Genomic DNA, 20,034 nt, shown 5'->3' on the forward strand with positions numbered 1-20,034 from the left:
CTCATGAAAAGTCATGTCCGGAGTAGACAAAAGAGGAAAGGAAAACAATGGCATGTTGAACAAATCAGTTTCCATGAAGCAGATGGATACACCGTAACGATCCACGAGTTCATGATGACGACCACAAAATTGCAGTAATTTCAAAATAAGCTTAAAATGGCTTTACAAAATCAGAAGGAAAAACAGGTAGATAAAAAAAAATATATCAATTTGCTTTACAGGTATATTGATTTAATGTAACGTTTTTAAATATTACACCGACGATTCTGTTCCTGAAATATTAGTTTTGATCTTTTCCATTAAGGTATATTCCTTGAATCCCAAGTAATAGTCATCTTGGAGATCTTTGTCCATTGGTTTCCACCTTTTACTTGGTTTTAAAGAATTTTGAATTTTCTGTAAAATATTCAATTAATACAACTATTAAGAACGTTTGAGAGAGATATCTTCTTCAGTTACACGTTATGATCCTAGACTATTATGTTTCAGACAACATGTTATTTTTCCGTTAGGATATTTTATTTTACGATGACATTTTTTGTTAAAATACGTGATATATAACATGGCCTTTTTTCAAATTGCCGTTGTTGTCAGCCCTATTGTAAGGAAGTATTTTGTTTCGTGGATATAAATTTTCGTGGTTTGGGGAGAGAACACAAGTTCTTGGGGTTTTTTCAATACGTAGTTTTGAGTTTTTAAGTAAACATATCAATGGTAATCTTCTTTTCGTTGGGAACCAAATTTCATGATCTGGTTCATCCATGAAAACCACGCAAATTGGTACCCCACAAACGATAGTACGGTATATAATATACCTCGATATATTAAGTTGATGCCTAGGGTGATATGATAAAGTCACGCATGAAACTTTTATAGTTTGTGCAGCAACATGTAGACTGTAACTTATCTGTATTTGTGTGATGAGTCACGTGACCTTTTTTTGTATCATTTTATTCAGAATTGTTCGGGCATTAAAATTTTGACCTATATAAATTTCAAAAAGATCCTTTCCTCTTTAATATTATTCCCAGGCGACTTATATACTTCAAATATGGCAAAACCTATAATTGGTATCAGCGGGATGGTTGCAATAAAAGTGCCGATCATAGTAGCGTAGTCAGGATACATATAAGAACCGTAGGTTGGTGGTTGGTATCCGACAATTGCCGCTATAATTAATACCTGAAAAAATAAAAATGAAAAAAAATCGAAACAAGAAGTCAAAATAAATGCGCTCCAGTTCAAAAATGCGGTTGTTTTGACTAATAAGACATCAAACAGAATATATTACAGTGGTGAATCCTGAAGTACTGCCGACTAATCCCAATCCTTTTAATAGAGAACTATGGTAATTTTGACTAAAATGTTTAATTATTTACCTTCAATATCAGTATCAACGTTACATTAAGTTGCATTAGTTTGCTGATTTAAAATCAACGATTCATAGCAGTATAATTTCATGACTTGCAATAATCATGTCGAGTATATTGAGAAAACTGAATAAATTAAACCCCTCATTAAATGGAATGTTCCAAATTATTCCTTAATTTTAACTCATGTGTAATAATTAAAGAAAGCGTGTATAATGTGTAGTAAAAAATAGCAGAGATTTTATTACATTATCTAAGTATTTGTACATCTTGACCTTTGGAAAAAAAACATCAAAGAGTTATTTAGAATCTTGCAATTTTAAGATCTTGATAAGTCAAACTAAGATGAAAATTGCTATGAATTTTCCTAGTCTTTTCCCTACCTAAACAGATAAAAAAATATCTACCTCACAACTGAATTCTACAGTTAATTCTATATAATTTATATCTCTTATGTACAGGGGTTATATGAAAAATCACATGATTATTTCTGTTTACTATAACGTTTTAAACAAAATATCAAAAATAAAAATATGAAGGCTTTTTCACCATAAATCACATTTTGCATGATTCAAAGCTGTAGTACTACTTAAAATCTGCACAAACCAAAAATGAGGAAAAAGAATAGTTTAGTCAGTTTTTTATGGAAGTAGAAATAAGGTTTTAATCACTTAACGCCTTATTAAAAACACATACCATTAGAATCAAAGGTGTAACAAAACTAAGGCAAATTCGGTAAAATAGATGAACACCTCTTCCTAGCATCAGCTCGATGTCTTTAGAGAAGTTTTCAGCGCCTGATAATGTAAGTGTCCGACCCAATTACCGTTTATTCGAACTTCAATACATGTGTGATTCTTCAAGTATGATACAGTTTTTAGTAACATATTCTGTACAATGATTCTGTGAGTTTCGGGTACAGTGATACCTGTCCAAACTGATTACCTCCCGGACTTTAAAAAAATGGTTCGGTTAAGGCGGCAGATCCAAGTTCAGGGGCATAACTCTTTAAATCAGTGATATGTTTTTATCATATTCACCAGAGCTTATCAAGCTTTCACACAGAATAAAATCAATCCAAGTTACTTTGGTGCTTACTTGAGTTTCATGTCAAACATTTGAATGCTGAATACAAACGTTCCAATGATTTATAAGAGTTGTGTCCCTTACCCTAAGTAAACCTCTTTAAAAAATATGTTCGGTTTACTAAGGTTAAAAACAACATTTAAACTGATATAAATGGATTTTGTAATTGTCTGGTTTCGAATTCGGGTTACACACGGTTTTATTTGACAGACGAGATGCGTATTCCAAGTCAGAGATGTGGATTTATATGGACCCTTTTTAAGCAGCAGTAATACATTTGAGAAAGCCCCGTATGTATCATAATCATTGCAACAATAAAAAAAATAACTTCCGATATATTTTTTTTCTGTTTGTAACAGCAATATCTTTCGAAAAGTCTTACTATGAAAATATTAAACATAGATCCTTGTTCCGAATATTGATTTGAATTCGGTTTACCATTGGTTATGTAGAGGAACAAAATGATGGCACCATTCAAATGCAACGATTTTAAATACAATAAGTCTCAAAAGTAACGCCAGTGTATGCTTGAAACAATGAGGAATACAAATAAGGATTTATGCCCTGAATTGTACGATTCACCTGATGAAAATCAATAGAATACTAGTTACCATAAATCCATGAAAATATGATACACTCCAGAAAAGCCATTATTGGAAGAGCAAATGCAGCAATATACCAATCCATTAACTGATATACATACATTCCTCCCTGTCATAAAAAAAATTGTACACTTTTCATGTATGCACATGGGAACTGTTGTAAAAGATGCTGATATTTGACCGATAGAGACGAGGTCGAGGGTTACATTGGTACATGTACCCGGAAGGTACTCCGTTGTAACACCCCATTTCGCATTTTCTGTAATATTATACTGAATATTTGTTTTCAATGTATTGTAATTTTAGATAACAATAATAACTGAATACTGTTTTTTCAATGTAATTGTAGTTTTAATCGATTTGATGCATTACGGCATCATCAAGCGAATTTCATTATGTAGGTTAAGGTTAATATACGAACATTGCATTAATTACTTTATTTGTGTTCTAATAAACGCAAAAATATTAAACTATTGAATGTCATCTAGATTATCTTTCAGTTAAGAATTATATTCATACCTCTGAACAAAATATGATACCAGGAAGGAATAAAAGGGTACAGAAAACAGCTGTAAATAACATCCCACTTTCTCTGAGTAATTTTGATTTGTCTTTTAAACCACTAATTAGGCTTTCACAACCTACAAACTTAATACGAAGAAACAATGAAAGTTTAAGAATAGATAATTTGATCTATATCCCATGAATCAAAATTTGATATTACATGTACGAGATCATTTAAGTAGATCGTTAACCTCCCGATACATACAGTTTATTGTTTATTATGGTTTCTCCACTTAAAATATTCACTTGATATAAGTAGATGCAATCAAAATTAAAGTTTACACATATCGAAACGTGGTACAAGTCACCTCCCGAACGAATATTGTATTGAAACCTCAAACTTTAGATGCGGCACATTATATTCGCCCTTACAACCAAAGTTTGACACAAAAAAGAACATTTTGAAGTTTGGAAAGCAAAAACTACTTTCACGCTATCTCGAAATTCCAAAATGTAGCTGTATAAGGTCAATCTCACTCTTGAAACAAGATTTCCTCCAAATCGGAGCATTTTAAAATTATGTCATGAAAATTGGTTGCCATGGCATATCAACCTCAACCACTTTTTTCAAAATTTCAAGTTCCAAAGTATCTAGCTATAGTTTTTTTATATACATGTTTTTTTCATATTGGTAGCCGCTAACAAATCGTAGTACAGTAATGGCTTATCAAAGAATAACCATGCCCAGTATGATCTGCCTATTTTCCAAAAGTACCGACAGTTTTGACTATAGGTGTTACCTAGGTTCTGGTGGGGTTATAATTAAGATTCCCAACTGTAAGTGATTTTTATCTCAACAAGCATTGTATTCATGATTTTAAGTAATGATATTTCGGTCAGAGTCAGAACACAATTTGCCTGAGTTAGGGTCATACATGTATTCATCAATGAATCCAAATGACCTGTTCTAATCTATATTTGACTTGTTAAAATGCATTAAACATAAAGCAAAGAAATATCTGTGTGTCGAGACCAACAGACAAAAGCATAACAAAGAAGATCACAGCCCACAGGTTCTGTCCTGGTAAATATGATAGTGCTTCAGGATACACAACGAATCCAAGACCTGGCCCTACATTGATATGAGATGTACAAGTCAACATATTTTTCAAAAGGGCAAAGTGTGCAGCATGCTTGATTTCCAGATTGATAATATACTTAACAGGAGTATTTTTCATTCATATAAGTCTGAACCTCGTAAAGTATAAAAAAATAAATCTTTTCATTTCAAATATAGATATATTGATGATGTACAACCCTTCGTTTTGTAAATGGTTACATTCAGTATACCCACTAGAGCTCGAGAAAAAAGGATAGTATTGAAACAGCTTGTAGTCGACTTTAGTTATAAAATTACAAATTCTCCGTACCTGTTGAGCAATATACCTTCATCTCCTGCATATGGTGTTTATATTTCACATTTGATTGTCTACGTTAGAGAAAGTATTAACTACCATGATTTCCTTGAACGCCATAAATGTATTCGTAAGAGACCTCTGAATCAGAGGTATGAGGGACTGTGTCTCAAAAAGTCTCTTACTAAATTCTTTTTCAGATATCAGTCCTGGGTTGAAAAATACACAGTTTCTACTAAAACAATGAATAAAGATTGTTTTTGTAATTCATTCTTTGTTCTAATATGAACACCGATTTACTAATTATGACACTATGGCATGCAAATGCAATTCAATCGGCACCGGTATTTTCACGCCGAAATGAAAAATGAAATATTGGCGCGCTGTAAAACCTAGATTTAACCAACCATTTGGTTTGAATTTCTATTCCAGTACAGGATATCTGCTGTATCAGCCACTCCGGTGATTAAGTATCTGTTTTGTCAGATTTATTGTTGACTTGACTTGACGAATAATCGAATAAGAATTCAGTAATTTTGTTGTTACCCTTATTCAAACAATATCATTATCATTTGTTCTTTTATATTAAAGTCATTTTAATGTTTGTAAGACTTGATAAATATTTGAGTGAAGGGGCATTTCCAGTGAATTACATATGCGATTATAACTCTTAGTTCAAATATCAACAATCGTATTTTCTTTTTTTATCATGAAACAAATGCAATTATAATTACCTGATTTTATTATTTTGTCGAAGGGAATGGATTGTTTTGCAGCCATAAATCCCAATACTGAATAGATAACCAGCCCAGAAAATACACTTGTAAACTCGCTTGCAAAAACAATTAATATTGAATCTCTGAAATGTAACATATCGATTTATTTATTTATTGATACTGTTCTTGACTTTTTAAAAGATCATCATACGCCTACCTGGATGACTGTAGTATTTTTATACTTTTATAAATAAAACACCCATACTAATATATTTTCAATATAAAAAAAGGGTTTTGTTTTTTCGTATATATTTTTTTTTATTATTTTCGATATTTTGCATAAAAACTAAAAGACTGCTACTTAAAATTGTGTACATAATTTTTCTTTTTATTCAAAATTTAAATGACTACAATCTGTGCTCGACAGCAACAAAAGTCATACAAAAAGCACTCGAATTAAAATTGAATAGCTTTTTTATCAGTTTGCTGAAAACAAATATAAATTCAAAACAAAAAAGTGCAAATTTTTGAACTCATCAGCCTTTTTTATTACAAAGAAGAAGAGAAATCTTGAAGCCATAGGCGGACGAATCTGTCTGTATTTGTTAAACATTTTGAATGTTCACCATTATATTTTTCTGAGGTCCTCACTCCGCGCCTTAGTCCAGGGATAGCTACTGTTATTTATTTGTAGTGATTTATTTATTAATCACTACCTTTTGGTTAGAACTACTTTGAAACGCGTATCACAACATTTCCAACAGAAATTTTTTCTAGAAAAGATTCTCCTTTCAGTGAAGGGGAATTGGAAAAGTTCCGACTTTATTATTCCAGTTAGCTATTTTTTACCTGCGAAAGTTGTTTTTAAATTTATTGAAACTGGACAAAGAAATGGTTAGACCGGAACCTAGACCAAGTGAGTAGAACACCTGAAGTGCCGCTTCTAGCCATATCTAAAATGTAAAAAGGTATCAATGTATCAGGTATTATTGGAATAATGGTAGAAAATCAAATATTGATAAAAAAACTAATATTGATAAAAACATACTTAAAGGGTTTCTGACTGATAATAATTCTCATATTGTTTCACCTCTTCTACTTTCGGTAAATCATTAACCTCTTGATACATTTTTGTACGTATTTCAGAAAGCTAAATGGGTATGTTCATTCAAGGTAAACCGCCAATATAAAAGTACAGAAACGTCACATAATATACAAGTGACTTATTGTTTTTACTTCGTTTGTTACTATTATTTTTTCTATCATATTTTGTCTTTGTATCGATGGGACTTTTAAATGCTCCGCATTGGATGAATTTTGGATTTAAAAAATGGTATACAGACCTACCGACTTAACGCGAAATAAACTGGTATAATCTGAAGTTGAACTTTAGCTTTTCGAAACTTCGATTAAGGCGTAAATTTCGAAAAAAGAAAAACATAGCAATTTCTCAGAAACCTAGGCGGCCATGAACTCTGTTTAGATGAAATTTAGTTTGTACGGAAATTTTGATGCAACAAGCGCACGGGAGGTGACTTTCCCCACGTTTCTTTAATCGTAATTAGTTTATTCAATATTCAATAAATACAGTTCTCATTTCCATGAAAAGGCGAACTTTATTACTCAGTTTGACAGAGTTGTACAAGCTTTAAAATGGTTAATATGCATGAGAAATTGTACAACTGGTGGATCTAATAGAAGGTCCTAGTTGCTGAAACCTACTTCTGTTGGATAAAATGGTTATTTTTTACCAAGATTTGAACAAAATGAGCAACTGATAGCCTGGAACTGCTTTAATTGATATCTGAATCCGCCCCTTTGTTACATGTTGTACTTACCTGAAAAGAACGCAGCTTGCTGAAGTCTGGTGTCAAATACTTCATTATTCCATCAACAGACCCTTCTAACATCAAGGCACGTATAAGAATGATTGTGAGGATCAAGTAAGGTAGAAGGGCTGTAACATACACTACCTGAAAATAAAACAATTTTACATGATCGAAGTTTCCTGATAAGAAATGCTGATTCATGGTATGCAACTGGTACAGTCGCAGCTCTGTGGTGTGAGGGTTTTTTTCGTCGTTCAGTTCACTGAAGACCCATGTTGACCTTGAGCTGTTCATTCCGGTTGGAAGTTTGTCCCTTTCATATATTCACCATATCCATTTTCGTTATATATATATTGAGGGGTTTGTTTTAATATACACTAACGGTTCAGATACCTTGTAGGATTACTCAAAAAGCATAGCAGAAATTATAACGAAAAACATTTAAGTTAAGTGGAAGATTGTGTGTGATGCCAATATATGCCTTAATAAGATGCATTGCAACAAAAGCGCGTTAATAATTGGAAGCAGCCGTTGCACCATGTTTGCCATGCGTTACCTACTATTAGGTGACTGCAGTAATAACAGGAATATATTTTTTCATTTAGTCAATTGAAAATATTAGTTTCACATATAGGATAATTATCGTAACGCGACTCCGTGGTTTAATTGTATGGAGGTTAATTTTTACCATAGTTCAGTATTAAACGCAAAGTAGCTTTTCGTGTTAAAATACAGATAAGAAAAGGGAAAGACCACCTTTGCTTGAAGTTAGATTCGTATAAAATATCATACCCGTGTAAGCAAAAAAAAATAACCTTTAATTCAAAATGCGCTTTTGTAAATTGCTCAAGGCTATGCAAAATTCTTAATCTTTGAATGTAGATAGCCATCTTGTAGAACTCTCCTATTTGAAGGAAGATCATAAGCAGACTTTATTGATTTTAACCGATAGATTCTAATTAGCTCGTGACGTCACTAAGTCGGTTTGGTACTGATACAACTACTGCATATAATAAGTAAACAAATGCCATTCCGTAAATATATTTTAAGGATCCTGCTTATCTAATCACCAAAACATGGTGTGTTGTCAAGCTTACGATTGCACAAATGATAAAAGAGAAATAATGTTTGACCGGCAACACCGGCGTTCGGAAGTAGCCATTAGATTTTCTACAGATTATAGTCTTCTGGCTGCAAATCCCGTTGTTCGTCAATGTTGTCTGCCATTTGCTGACACGTTGTGCCTCAACCTCTTCTTTTGTATATTTGGGTTTAAATATAGGGGGAAAGTCCATAATCTGCGCTTGCTTTGGACATTGTAATCAATTACCTACTTACTTTCACTTCACAAACCGACTTCGTGACAACAAAGATCAACGCAGGAAATGCAAATGCCCTAATTATTAATCCCGGTTAATAAGTTAACAAAAGGAAATTATTTTGTTTCAATTTAATTTTCATGAAGGTTTAACAGAATAGTTTCGACATTTATAACTTGCCAACATGGTCTTCTCACTTCGGAATCCATCTGCACCATGAAAACTGATTTATTCAACGGGTCATAGTTTTCCTTTCCTCGTCTATCTACCCCGGACTTGACTTTTTATTAACAACTCGGCGGGTGTTTCTAGAAAAGCAGAGGAAGCTTACCCTACCGGTGCACCTGGTCCATGCTCCCAGTTTTTAGTGGAGTCCGAGTTGCTCATTTGCTTTTGTTACTTTGTATGTATGATTTTAGTTACTTTATGTTCTTTGTTTTGTATGTCTGTTTTCCATGTCTGGTCTTTGTCCCTGGATTATATTCTTTTGATTAACGCTGTAACCTTGGTTCCCTTGATTACTCCTTCTCCTTTAAGAAAAACATAGAATACAAGTTTTTGCATTGTTATGCAGCGTTTCGAGATCCCAGAAGTCCGGTCGTCGGATTTCAATGCATTCTACATCGGAAATTCTGGAAAAAATTAAACTAGTTCGAGACTTACAAGTCCTAATGACGATTATTTTGAAGTGCTATTTTACTGTATCAACACGAAAATAGCAGTTCATTCAGATTATGAAATTGCTATTTGTAATAATAATATTTGATGATTCGACTGAAAATGCACTTGGTCTTCTAAGAATTCATATTTGAGAAAAAATATCACGAATAATACAATAACCTTTCCGACAGACTTGACGCCCTTACATATGCAGAGACCGACAATAACCCATGCACACAAAAAACATAACAATCGATCTGTCCTATTTCGTCGATCCCGGAACTTATACCAAGGATTCCATGACTGAAAAAAAAGGCAGATATTTTTGTTAGAATACTTTTCGATTCTGTTCACATGTTTTCTTTTTCAATCAACTCATTGAAAAATTCCCACTCATTACATCTCTCTTTAAAAACATATAAAATTTTAAATTCAATATTACGATGAACATTATATCGAGTGTAATGTAATATCAACCTTGTCATCGACATCGTAAGAAGGGTCATCACCAAGTGCTAGGAACAGTAATAAGATCTATCCGAACGGAATGCGTAATCTACACATCTTCATTTACCTGCTGTGCATGTCACGTTTCTCACAATGGAGATGCGCAAATAGTGGAAGTCGTACACTTTTCAAAATAATGACATCAAAGAATACTCAATGTCTTATACTTCAAAACAAACTTACTGCCAAAAATCTTCCGATGCAGTGATAAAGGATGACCGCCTTGAATCGCCTATTGCCCAGGAAATGTTAAAAAAAGACGACTGGTTTTGCAAAACAGATTGGTTATGTGCAGTTTCCAATTTGCCATGATCCGTCACACAATTGGGGCTGTTCCATACATTATCACATGTACTCCATGGTAGTGGATTGAGGAAAGATTTTGTTATGTAGTAAATGGTCCATGCTAAGATTGAATTATAGTATACGACAAAAGACATGCACAATGTCATCATACTCCAGCCTAGTCCTTAAAAGGAAGAAATAATATGTCCTTAGTATAAAACAGTACGTTTTTCTTTGCAAAGCGAAGTGCCAAAATATATGTTGGATGATGTGTAGGCGTTTTATGCTATACTACCAGTGCATACCTTGACAATCGTGTTCGACTTGTATATGACAAGGTTTATTGATAAGTTGCTGAAAGATGGCGGTCATACTCAAGCAAACACTTTTAACATGATTGTTACTTAAATGAGTTCAATTGAAATCTATGTGAATCAAATAACCACGTATATTTGTTATGAATTATTATTATTTCATCTCAAACTGGGACGTGAAAATCACAGTTTGATAGCTAATTAATGTGGTTTCATGTGAATTCACTTGATTCCATGAGAACTATTTTGCCTTGTGTATGAGTGTACATCTTCCTGACGAGTACTACTCTTTGGCTACTTTTTTAATATAAACATTTATTACGCTCAGTGTAACACGATGTTTCTTCGGCATCCCATTGTCACACGTCTGTGTGATTTTTTTTTTAATTCATTTTTACTGTCTGACTGGTGAACATCTTTGAAAAGCCGTCATTTTCCAAATGGGATTACGTACAATAGCCTGTATAGGTGTAATACCACTATTTCGGAAACCAGTCGCCTGAACATACAAGAAAGTAGTTCATAATGACATGAAGTAGTCCCAATATAGCACTCTATAATTCTCCTTGTTTAGTAGAGGTATGCAAATTTAGTGTCATCTGAAAGCTGAATGAATCAGCCATACTCTTAAAACCTCATTTTCTTTATTCAATGTAGGGTAAAACAATTCTGAGCAAAAACTCTAGGCCCCTTGATATGGCTAAATTTCAAAACGAAAGTAGTGATTTCTGCACCTGTCTACTTTCACTTTATCGTTCTTTCTTAGAAGGCACATAATGTTGTTGATATTTTTATGAGAGTAGAGGTAAAGGGTGACCATCATAATGATACCCCTCTAGCACCATCAGTACTAATGTCGAAAAATGTTTTATGTTCCCTAACATGATAACAATAAGAAGCAATCCGAATTTCGATTTTCATACTGCTTACTTGTAGTTCAGTAGACAAAATTAACAGTTTGAACAGAAGAATAAAAAGCGATCTCCTAGAAACTAATGTCAATGAAACAGTTTACAAAAACAAAGTGAAGTTTTATAGATCAGCAAAAGGAAACAACCGCAAACTGTACAAAAAGTGGGCTTTAAACATGGTGTACAAGTGACTTGTATAGAACTTCGTCGAACTTGAAACGACTTATTCTGTCAAGGATCCGTATTGTATAACTGCAAATTTTGATGTTCTATCAATTTACAGCCATGTAAATATTGTCAACGACCGCGAAAGTGTAAAAATATTTTGTCGATCGACACTTCTGGTGGTTACAGGACTGACAAAAATCAACGTTTATTGATCCTGTTTCAGTTAAAAGAATACAATAAAATGATTAAAACTATATTTTTATACATATTTATTGATTATTGAAATATAATATATATGAAAAATATTAGTCATATCGCGCTGGTGCTAATATCATGCGTTTGAACCTTATTAGAGCAGTGTGTAAAACTCACACCTTAGAAGAAGATAACACTTCAGGGGACACTAGATTTATAACTATAATGTGTATGATAAAAGAGGTATTGTGTGAATATAGGCCCTCGCAGAGCATCAAATTCCAACCGCAAGGTCATACAATCTGCTTTGGCCAATATTGACTATTATTCATAACATAAATAACACTTTAATACTACTATATCTAAAGTTAGTTTGTAAGAAATTATACACTAGCAGATATAAAACCAATTACAATGACATTCACAGAACCTACCTTTGAACAAGGGACAAACTTCCCAGACGTCAATAAATCCTTTCCCACTGAACTGCCCTATCGACAATTCAAGGAATTCAAGTGGTAATGCAAATATTATGAGAAATATAAAGAATGGTATCAGGAAGGCTCCTGTTTCAATAAAAACAAAACAAAGCAAGTAATGCCATTAATGTATTTACAGCTCTGTGAACATATATGTGTATATTATGAATATCATAATGCAATATGTGCAGTGTTTAACAATTGAGAAATATGATTGAACGGTGCATAACAATGGTTGTGAACCAAATGTCCTCGTAGTTATTCACCAACCTAAAGGACAAGGGCCTATAAGGCCTTATTCTACCTACTGAAATAACTGGTAAAAAAAATTTCAAAAATTCGGAAGAAAACTAAATAATTACATAATTTATATTGTAAATTTCTAATTTCATGGATTAAGTTTGTAATTTTAAAAGTAACGATTGAGAAACGCATGCATAAAAACCGTCTTGAATGCTTTTCAGTAAATAACATTTTTTCACTCTTCTGCAACTTATTTTATAGTGAGATCCAGCGTTAACTGAAATCAGATTGAAACTGAAAGTTTGCATTTATAAATTCTTTCTACTAGAAAAAATATTTTTCGGTCAACGCTGGATCTCTATGTGCATTTATTTAAAACGATCTTTCAAACTTCATACTAAAATTGCTTAAAAAAGTCCAACATCACCTGTCCATGTATTTCTGTGTTGACTGAGAGGCTTTTAATAAGCTGGTACATGTATAAGCATTAGTGTATAGAAACCAGTAGCACACTCTAAAGATAATTTTGTTTGTATGTTTCAACGCATTCCATTCCAAATATGATCCGGTAAAGTTAGAAACATTGTTCTAATATTAAACGCAAATAAAGACTTAACCCTCTCCCGATTCTTATTTTTGCAACGACAAAAAACAGGCTGTGTTTATTTATTTAATAATATGATTATTAAATATAAAATATCTCCAATACATGTATATGACTGTGCAATACACACATATCGCAAACACGTCCCTGCATGCATTCGCTATTGCAAAGTTTGTGCGATATTTATTAATTTTCTACGCATTTTTCTGTGTATTCAATCCTGTTACTTGAATTTTCTGTTTATTGCTATTTAAAAAAAATCAACAATTCTTTCGTATTCGGTGTATACTTTTTTAAATATATGTATGCCAATGTTGCCCATAATTTATATCAAGCTGGTGATATAAGCTGGTGCTGTTACCTGATAAATTACTTTGCCATACCGTTCATGACATGCATGGATGTACATGTAAATTTTCAACGGACATGTGTAAATATCTATCTACATGTAATTTTGATATTTGTTAAGACACGTATAATCAGATATTGGTTCCAAACGCTCTTATCTTTCTGTTTGTTCTCAGCAGTTCAGCTTTTGGTCGTATTTTCGAATATGTTCATACAAATTTTAGCGTCTATAATTTGTTTTAAACAAAGTTGTCTTTTATTTCAGTCAGCTGCATCCTGTTTTACGTTTGTTTTAAATTATTGTCTTTCAAAATTGTGTTATCCGCCTCTTGAAAATGTTGAAAGACAAAGACAGGCGCGTCTCGTGTCGTGGATTTGAAGAGGCGCGACCATACATTGTGGATTGTTATGTTATATAACCATGGCCTGGCCGCGAACCATTTGCGGTTTTGTGAGAAGAATATCCACATCACATTTAAACGAAAAGAAAATGAACGTGATTTTAACATATGACAAGATTTTTTTGCATTTGAGCGAAAATATCATTGGCGTGGGCGTTAATGTTCGGAAACTCAAGAGAAGTAGAAACCCCCCTAAAATTTTCCGGAAGAGGGTGATTTGACGTAGCGTCAATTTTACGGCACATTTTATTGATAAAAAAAACTACGCTAGAATTTGAGATAGATTAATTTCAAACATTATAACACTGAATTGGTATTTAGAAATAAAAACTGATCCAAAATTTGAGTGTGTCATTTCTGAGCTTCATGACACCTTTTTTCTCCCCACCAATGAAAACCGAAATTCCGAAAGCGGCAGGTTTCAAGCTCCCGGATGAACAGTAGGAGATTACGGAATGTATGATGCAATACCTAAAGGCGGGAGAGTACACACATATATACAGATGCATTTATTTCAAACTTTCCTACACCAGTTTAGTACATTTCGCTATCATAAGTTTTTTATTGAACAAGTGTCATTTGTTATTTTCTATGACAAGTTCATCAATAATGAATTATACCTATACATGCTTATTGTGTTTTACCTATTGTAATGATTACGAAAATATTAAACACTGTGCAGCAGGGATTTGTCTGTCTGTCTGTTTCTGTCTTAGTTAAGTACAAGAATGAAACACCAGTGACTTTTAACACGCAGTGTGACCATGTAGTTTAGAAGGCAATGGTAACACATGTTTTGTGTTTTTGTCTCTTTTCTGTTGGTTCCGATTTCAGAGGAATAGTCTCAATGATCACCGAATTTTATATAAACGTGTTTTTAAATATGTCAATAATTATTGAACAACACTACTTTACGGAACTGAAGACATTATTGGTTGCGTATAGCTTGCTAATGCGTAGATTGAAGTAAAGATTCTTTCAGGGATGAATACGTGACTGTACCAAATCGTGACTACCCAATATTGTTTTCTCGTATTTACGTCGGGCACTGTAGATAAACTTGATTTATATATATTTGATTTTGTTAGAAAGTAAGATAAAACTTTTACATTTTACAATACGGAAAAAAATGAATTTACTAAAGGGAGATAATTTCATTTCTTCTAGTACGCGCTAGAGAGCCTTCTAATGATGTACCCTCATCCTTTCGGACTTTTCTGAAACCGTAAATATATCGTTTATTATTTATCCTTTTTGTATCGTTACAGTCGTTTGCATTGATATATTACAAATACTATTAAAATAATTTAAAAAAAAAAAAACTATTTTCATCTGGATCTTCCTATGTATTTGATTTCAATGTTGTTGATGAACGGTTACTCATTGAAACCCACGAAAGCATATCGAAATTTACAATATCTATCTGAGTGGTATTTTTGTATTTTATCTTTAAACATAAAACATTGAATGATAATTTTATATCATATACGGAAACACGACATTATAGATAAATTACCTCCTCCATTTCGCATGCAAATGTAAGGAAAGCGCCACAGATTCCCGAGACCGACTGTAAATCCGACCACGGAAAGAATATACTCTCTTTTATTTGTCCAAGTTACCCTAAGTTTGATTTCATCATCAGAATCAACGGATCTAGCTTTATTTGAGTCCTTCCCAGCTAAAGGAACGCCTTCACCAGTCATATCTGTTTCAATTTACGATGATTGCAGAAGCTAATTTCTTTTTTCCTTTAAATATAGTGACCCATATATATTGACAGATAGTTCTTAGCCGAAGCTTGTTAATATTTTTCAAAGAAAATATTGAAGGAGTCCTTTACCAAAATACAACACCTAACTGTTTTAAGTATTGAATCATGAGATTTATTTGTACAAAAATGAGGAGTTTTTTTTATTAATAAAGACAATTTGAATAATGACATATTCTTTCAATCAATGATAACAAGATTCTTTATACTGTGAAAATATTATTGTTCGTGGGGTACTAATTTTCGTGGATTTCGTGGGTAAGAAAAACTACGTAATTTGATTCCTAACGAAAAGGATCACTTATTTTAACTGAAAATGACAGAATCATAAAAACCACGAATTCAAGATTCTAAGAATTTGTGCTTTCTCATTAACCCACGAAAATTGATACCTCGAATACAAGTACTTTCACAGTAACGTCAAGCTGCTGGATAATATTTATAATCAATTTGATGTTAAAATGATACACAATGCACTGGAAAATTCAAAAATACAGCTTATAATTATATTGCCTATTTTTTCATGGTTTCAGGAGGTTATTTTTTATCACAAGTAATGCACTGAGACTTCATTCCTTGTATTGGAGAGAATAGAGCATTTTTTAGTGGATTTGGCTTCCTATTTTAGTTTTGGTTTTGAGTACTTCTTGTATAGAATTGATTTTCGGATTTAAACTGTCTATGCATTTGATAATAATGCTGCTATAAATGAGGTTATTCATTGTAACGTGTTACAATATGTGCATTATTTATGATTGATATTTTTGTTTTTCTTTTAAAGAGTAATCAAGGGAACCAAGGTTATAGCGTGAATCAAATGAATGTAATCCAGAGACAAAGACATATACAACAAAGAACATATAGTAACTAAAATCATACATACAAAGTGACAAAAGCAAATGAGCAACTCGGTAATTATACGACATTTCTTTTTTTTATATCTATTTCGGAATCGAAGGTGGAAAGTATAGATCCTTTCCCGTAAATTCGTTTCTGTATTAGTTGTCGGTCGTACAACAAACCGGATAGAAAGTTGAACCACCTCAGAGGGAATATTCAGCTGTGTTCTGACTCTGTAGGAAGAAGTTTATCTGGTCTAGTTTGGGTGTTATTATGTATATTGAAAAGAGAAATTGTAAATGCACCCCTGAAGGTTCGGGAAATAGAAAGTCTGCTAGAAGACTATAAGAAACCAAAATAAATAGGTGAAGACAAAATTAACAATCACATGTCTGTAATAACGACCTTTTGTATTTCTATAGGTGATGATGATACTGCTCTCCCTACTAATTATTGGATAGAGAAGCTCCCTTATAAACAGAGGTATGCTGTCGGGTCTCGTGCTTGACCAAACCGATAACAAAACTCCTTGCAAGTTTCCTCAAAATGGACTTAAGATTTACTTTGATAAAACCTACTTTGCAAGTGTTGTGAATGAGATGTTGATTCTCAAGAATTCAAAAGACCTTCATGAGTGTCATATTTCCAGTAGCCGATTTGTTTGTAGCAGTAAACAACCTTTTAAATGTTTCCTATCTTGTACATCACACTGCTGCTTGAGAAGTCAATTCTACGTGATCTAATACACAAATGCATTTTATACAAAGCGGGAAACTGACAAACCATGTGCTTATCTATTTATTTTATTTATTTTTTTTTTTTTTGACGAAACACACTGATTCGAACAAAAAGTACTCTGACTCTGATGTAGTTAAAATGCTGGAATATTTTGTCAAATTCGCTAGAACATGCATTTAAGTGGACTATAGGGATATCAATGGGAAAGATTTTGTATAAATCTAGTCCGACTTGTTTCTATATTCCTTTGAAGTCATTTTTACGAATTTTCTGACCGAAAAAGGCAAATAGCCCGCCGTTCCCTTAATTTCAGTATACGTTTCATAAAGGATGAATTGTAATCCTTATTTCTACAAATACATGTGTTTACAAGATTTAATTGCTATAAAACACAACGGGTACATATTTACATATTTACACTAGTTCCCATTTCGAATTATTTAACTCCAAATCTTCCTCAGCCGAAACGGAAATAACTTTATGCACTAAATTTGACAACTAAGGCGAAATGGGAACAAGCCGGTAGCAGGAGTACCGCAACGGGTGTGTTCCCATTTCGCGTAAGCTTTAAATTACAGGTAGGAACCTCAAGGTAAAAAAGTACTAATGCAAAATGGGAATTTTTATATTGTCATGACATTTAAAAATAAAACAGTAAACTAATAAGATGTTATAAAAATAAATAAGACAAAATTATTATAAAATCTATTTTTATCATTTTTTATGCCAGAGCTTGCCGAAACTCTATAGACTTTTTGTATCGCGCTAGAATTCTTACAAATACGCTTCTGGAACAGGGTTATGTAGCTTAAAGATTGAAGTTTTATGGTCGTCATCATGAACTCGTGGATCATTACGGAGTATCCATCTGCGCCATGAAATCTGATTTGTTCAACGTGTCATAGTTTTCCTTTCCTCTTTCGTCTTTCACGGACTTAACTTTTTTATGAGCAATTCGGTGTTTCTAGAAAAGCAGAGGACGCCTACCCTACCGGTGCACCTGGTCCATGTTCCCAGTTTTCAGTGGAGTCCGAGTTGCTCATCTGCTTTTGTTCCTTTGTATGTATGATTTTTTGTTACTTCATGTTCTTTGTGCATGTCTGTTTTCTATTTCTGGTCTTTGTCCCTGGATTACATTCTTTTGACTACTGCTATCACCTTGGTTCCGTTGATTACTCTTTAATATTTGAAATATTTGAATACTTTTCAAGTTATGATTTGTCTTGATAAAAAATTTTTTTTAAAAGATGCCAATAAAGTATATACTTTTTTCTCATGTCTCAGTACACGTACAATTCAGGGACTTGAATGACTTTGAAAATGAAATATGATTTTTTTTAATGAATTGAATGAGCATATGCGTATGATTAAATTCAAACAAAAGCAGTTATTATTGAAGTACTTATTATACACATATGTAAACGTGTTATCTAAACTCCAACACAAGAATCCATACAAATAACGTTTCATAGCTGGATCTGCAAAATGTACCACCAAACCTCTTTCAAAACTTTTATTTTCTATACTCACAACTGTCAAAGAGGGTTTGCAGTCCTACCACAACACTTGTTACTCCCGTAGTGGTATTAATTCATTGTGGATCCTGAAAAATTTGAAAGATCTTTTGGAAGCAATTAGTTCAAGACTATTATCTGAATATAATAGCATTAAAACCTATGATTTTTCAACACTGTGTACTTCTATTCCCAATACTTAGTTAAAATTCCGACTTAAAATCATTATTCATCGTCGTTTTTCCAAAAAAGATGGTACACCTAGATACAAATATATAGTTCTTGGTAGAGATTCCTCATACATTGTAAGAAATAATTCAAAATCATCTTCCAAATATACAGAGGAAGATGTTTACAAAATGACAAAATGCTGGAATTTTTGATCGACAACATATTTGTCCAGTGTGGTGACGTGTTTTTCAACAAACGGTCGGCATTCCAATGGGAACAAATTGTGCTCCTTTACTTGCTGACCTATTCCTTCACTCTTATGAGGCTCACTTTAAAGATGATCAGATCAGAAAGAAAGACTATCGTTTGGCTAGATCCTTCAATCTCAGTTTCCGCTATATAGATGACGTGTTATCTTTAAACAATCCTAATTTCGGGGATTTGATACATCGCATCTACCCAAAAGAACTTGAGATAAAGGATACTACAGACACTGTGAAGTCAGCCTCATATCTTGTCCTACACTTATAAATCGATGGTAAAGGAAAACTATTGACCAAACTTTACAACAAACGTGATAACTTTTCATTCAGAATTGCCAACTTTCCTTTCATCTGTGGCAACATCCCTTCAGCACCTGCGTATGGAGTGTTCATATCAAAACTCACACGTTATGCCAGAGCTTGCCGAAAATACGCTGACTTTTTGTATCGCACTAGAAGTCTAAAAAATAGGCTTTTAGAACAGGGTTATGTTGCTATAAGATTGAAGTCGTTACTACAGAAATTCTATGGTCGTCATCATGAACTCGTGGATCGTTAACGTGTATCCATCTGCACCATAAAAACTGATTTATTCAACGGGTCATAGTTTTCCTTTCCTCGTTTGTCTACCCCGGACTTGACTTGTTATGAGCAATTCGGCGGGTGTTCCTAAAAAAGCAGAGGATGCTTACCCTACCGGTGCACCTGGTCCATGCTCCCAATTTTACTGGAGTCCGAGGTGCTCTTTGCTTTTGTTACTTTGTATGAATGATTTTAATTA

At 33.2% G+C, this 20,034-nt stretch overlaps 1 pseudogene across 1 annotated transcript; it reads right to left on the minus strand.

Moving 5' to 3' along the window:
* Positions 1 to 218: 218 nt before the first annotated feature.
* Positions 219 to 15,707, minus strand: LOC148606133 (sodium- and chloride-dependent creatine transporter 1-like; annotated as a pseudogene). The gene is made up of 12 exons (XR_015915342.1): positions 15,473 to 15,707; positions 12,316 to 12,447; positions 10,192 to 10,477; positions 9,682 to 9,804; positions 7,532 to 7,666; positions 6,543 to 6,646; positions 5,712 to 5,836; positions 4,558 to 4,694; positions 3,578 to 3,706; positions 3,068 to 3,167; positions 2,067 to 2,167; positions 219 to 1,182 (listed from the first exon to the last, which is right to left on the minus strand). The product of XR_015915342.1 is annotated as a sodium- and chloride-dependent creatine transporter 1-like (transcript).
* Between the last annotated feature and the right edge of the window lie 4,327 nt (positions 15,708 to 20,034).

This window comes from Perna viridis, chromosome 9, assembly GCF_037379345.1.
Source record: "Perna viridis isolate PV_CMFRI_1.1 ecotype Kerala chromosome 9, ASM3737934v1, whole genome shotgun sequence".
Classification (NCBI taxonomy): Eukaryota; Metazoa; Mollusca; class Bivalvia; order Mytilida; family Mytilidae; genus Perna; species Perna viridis.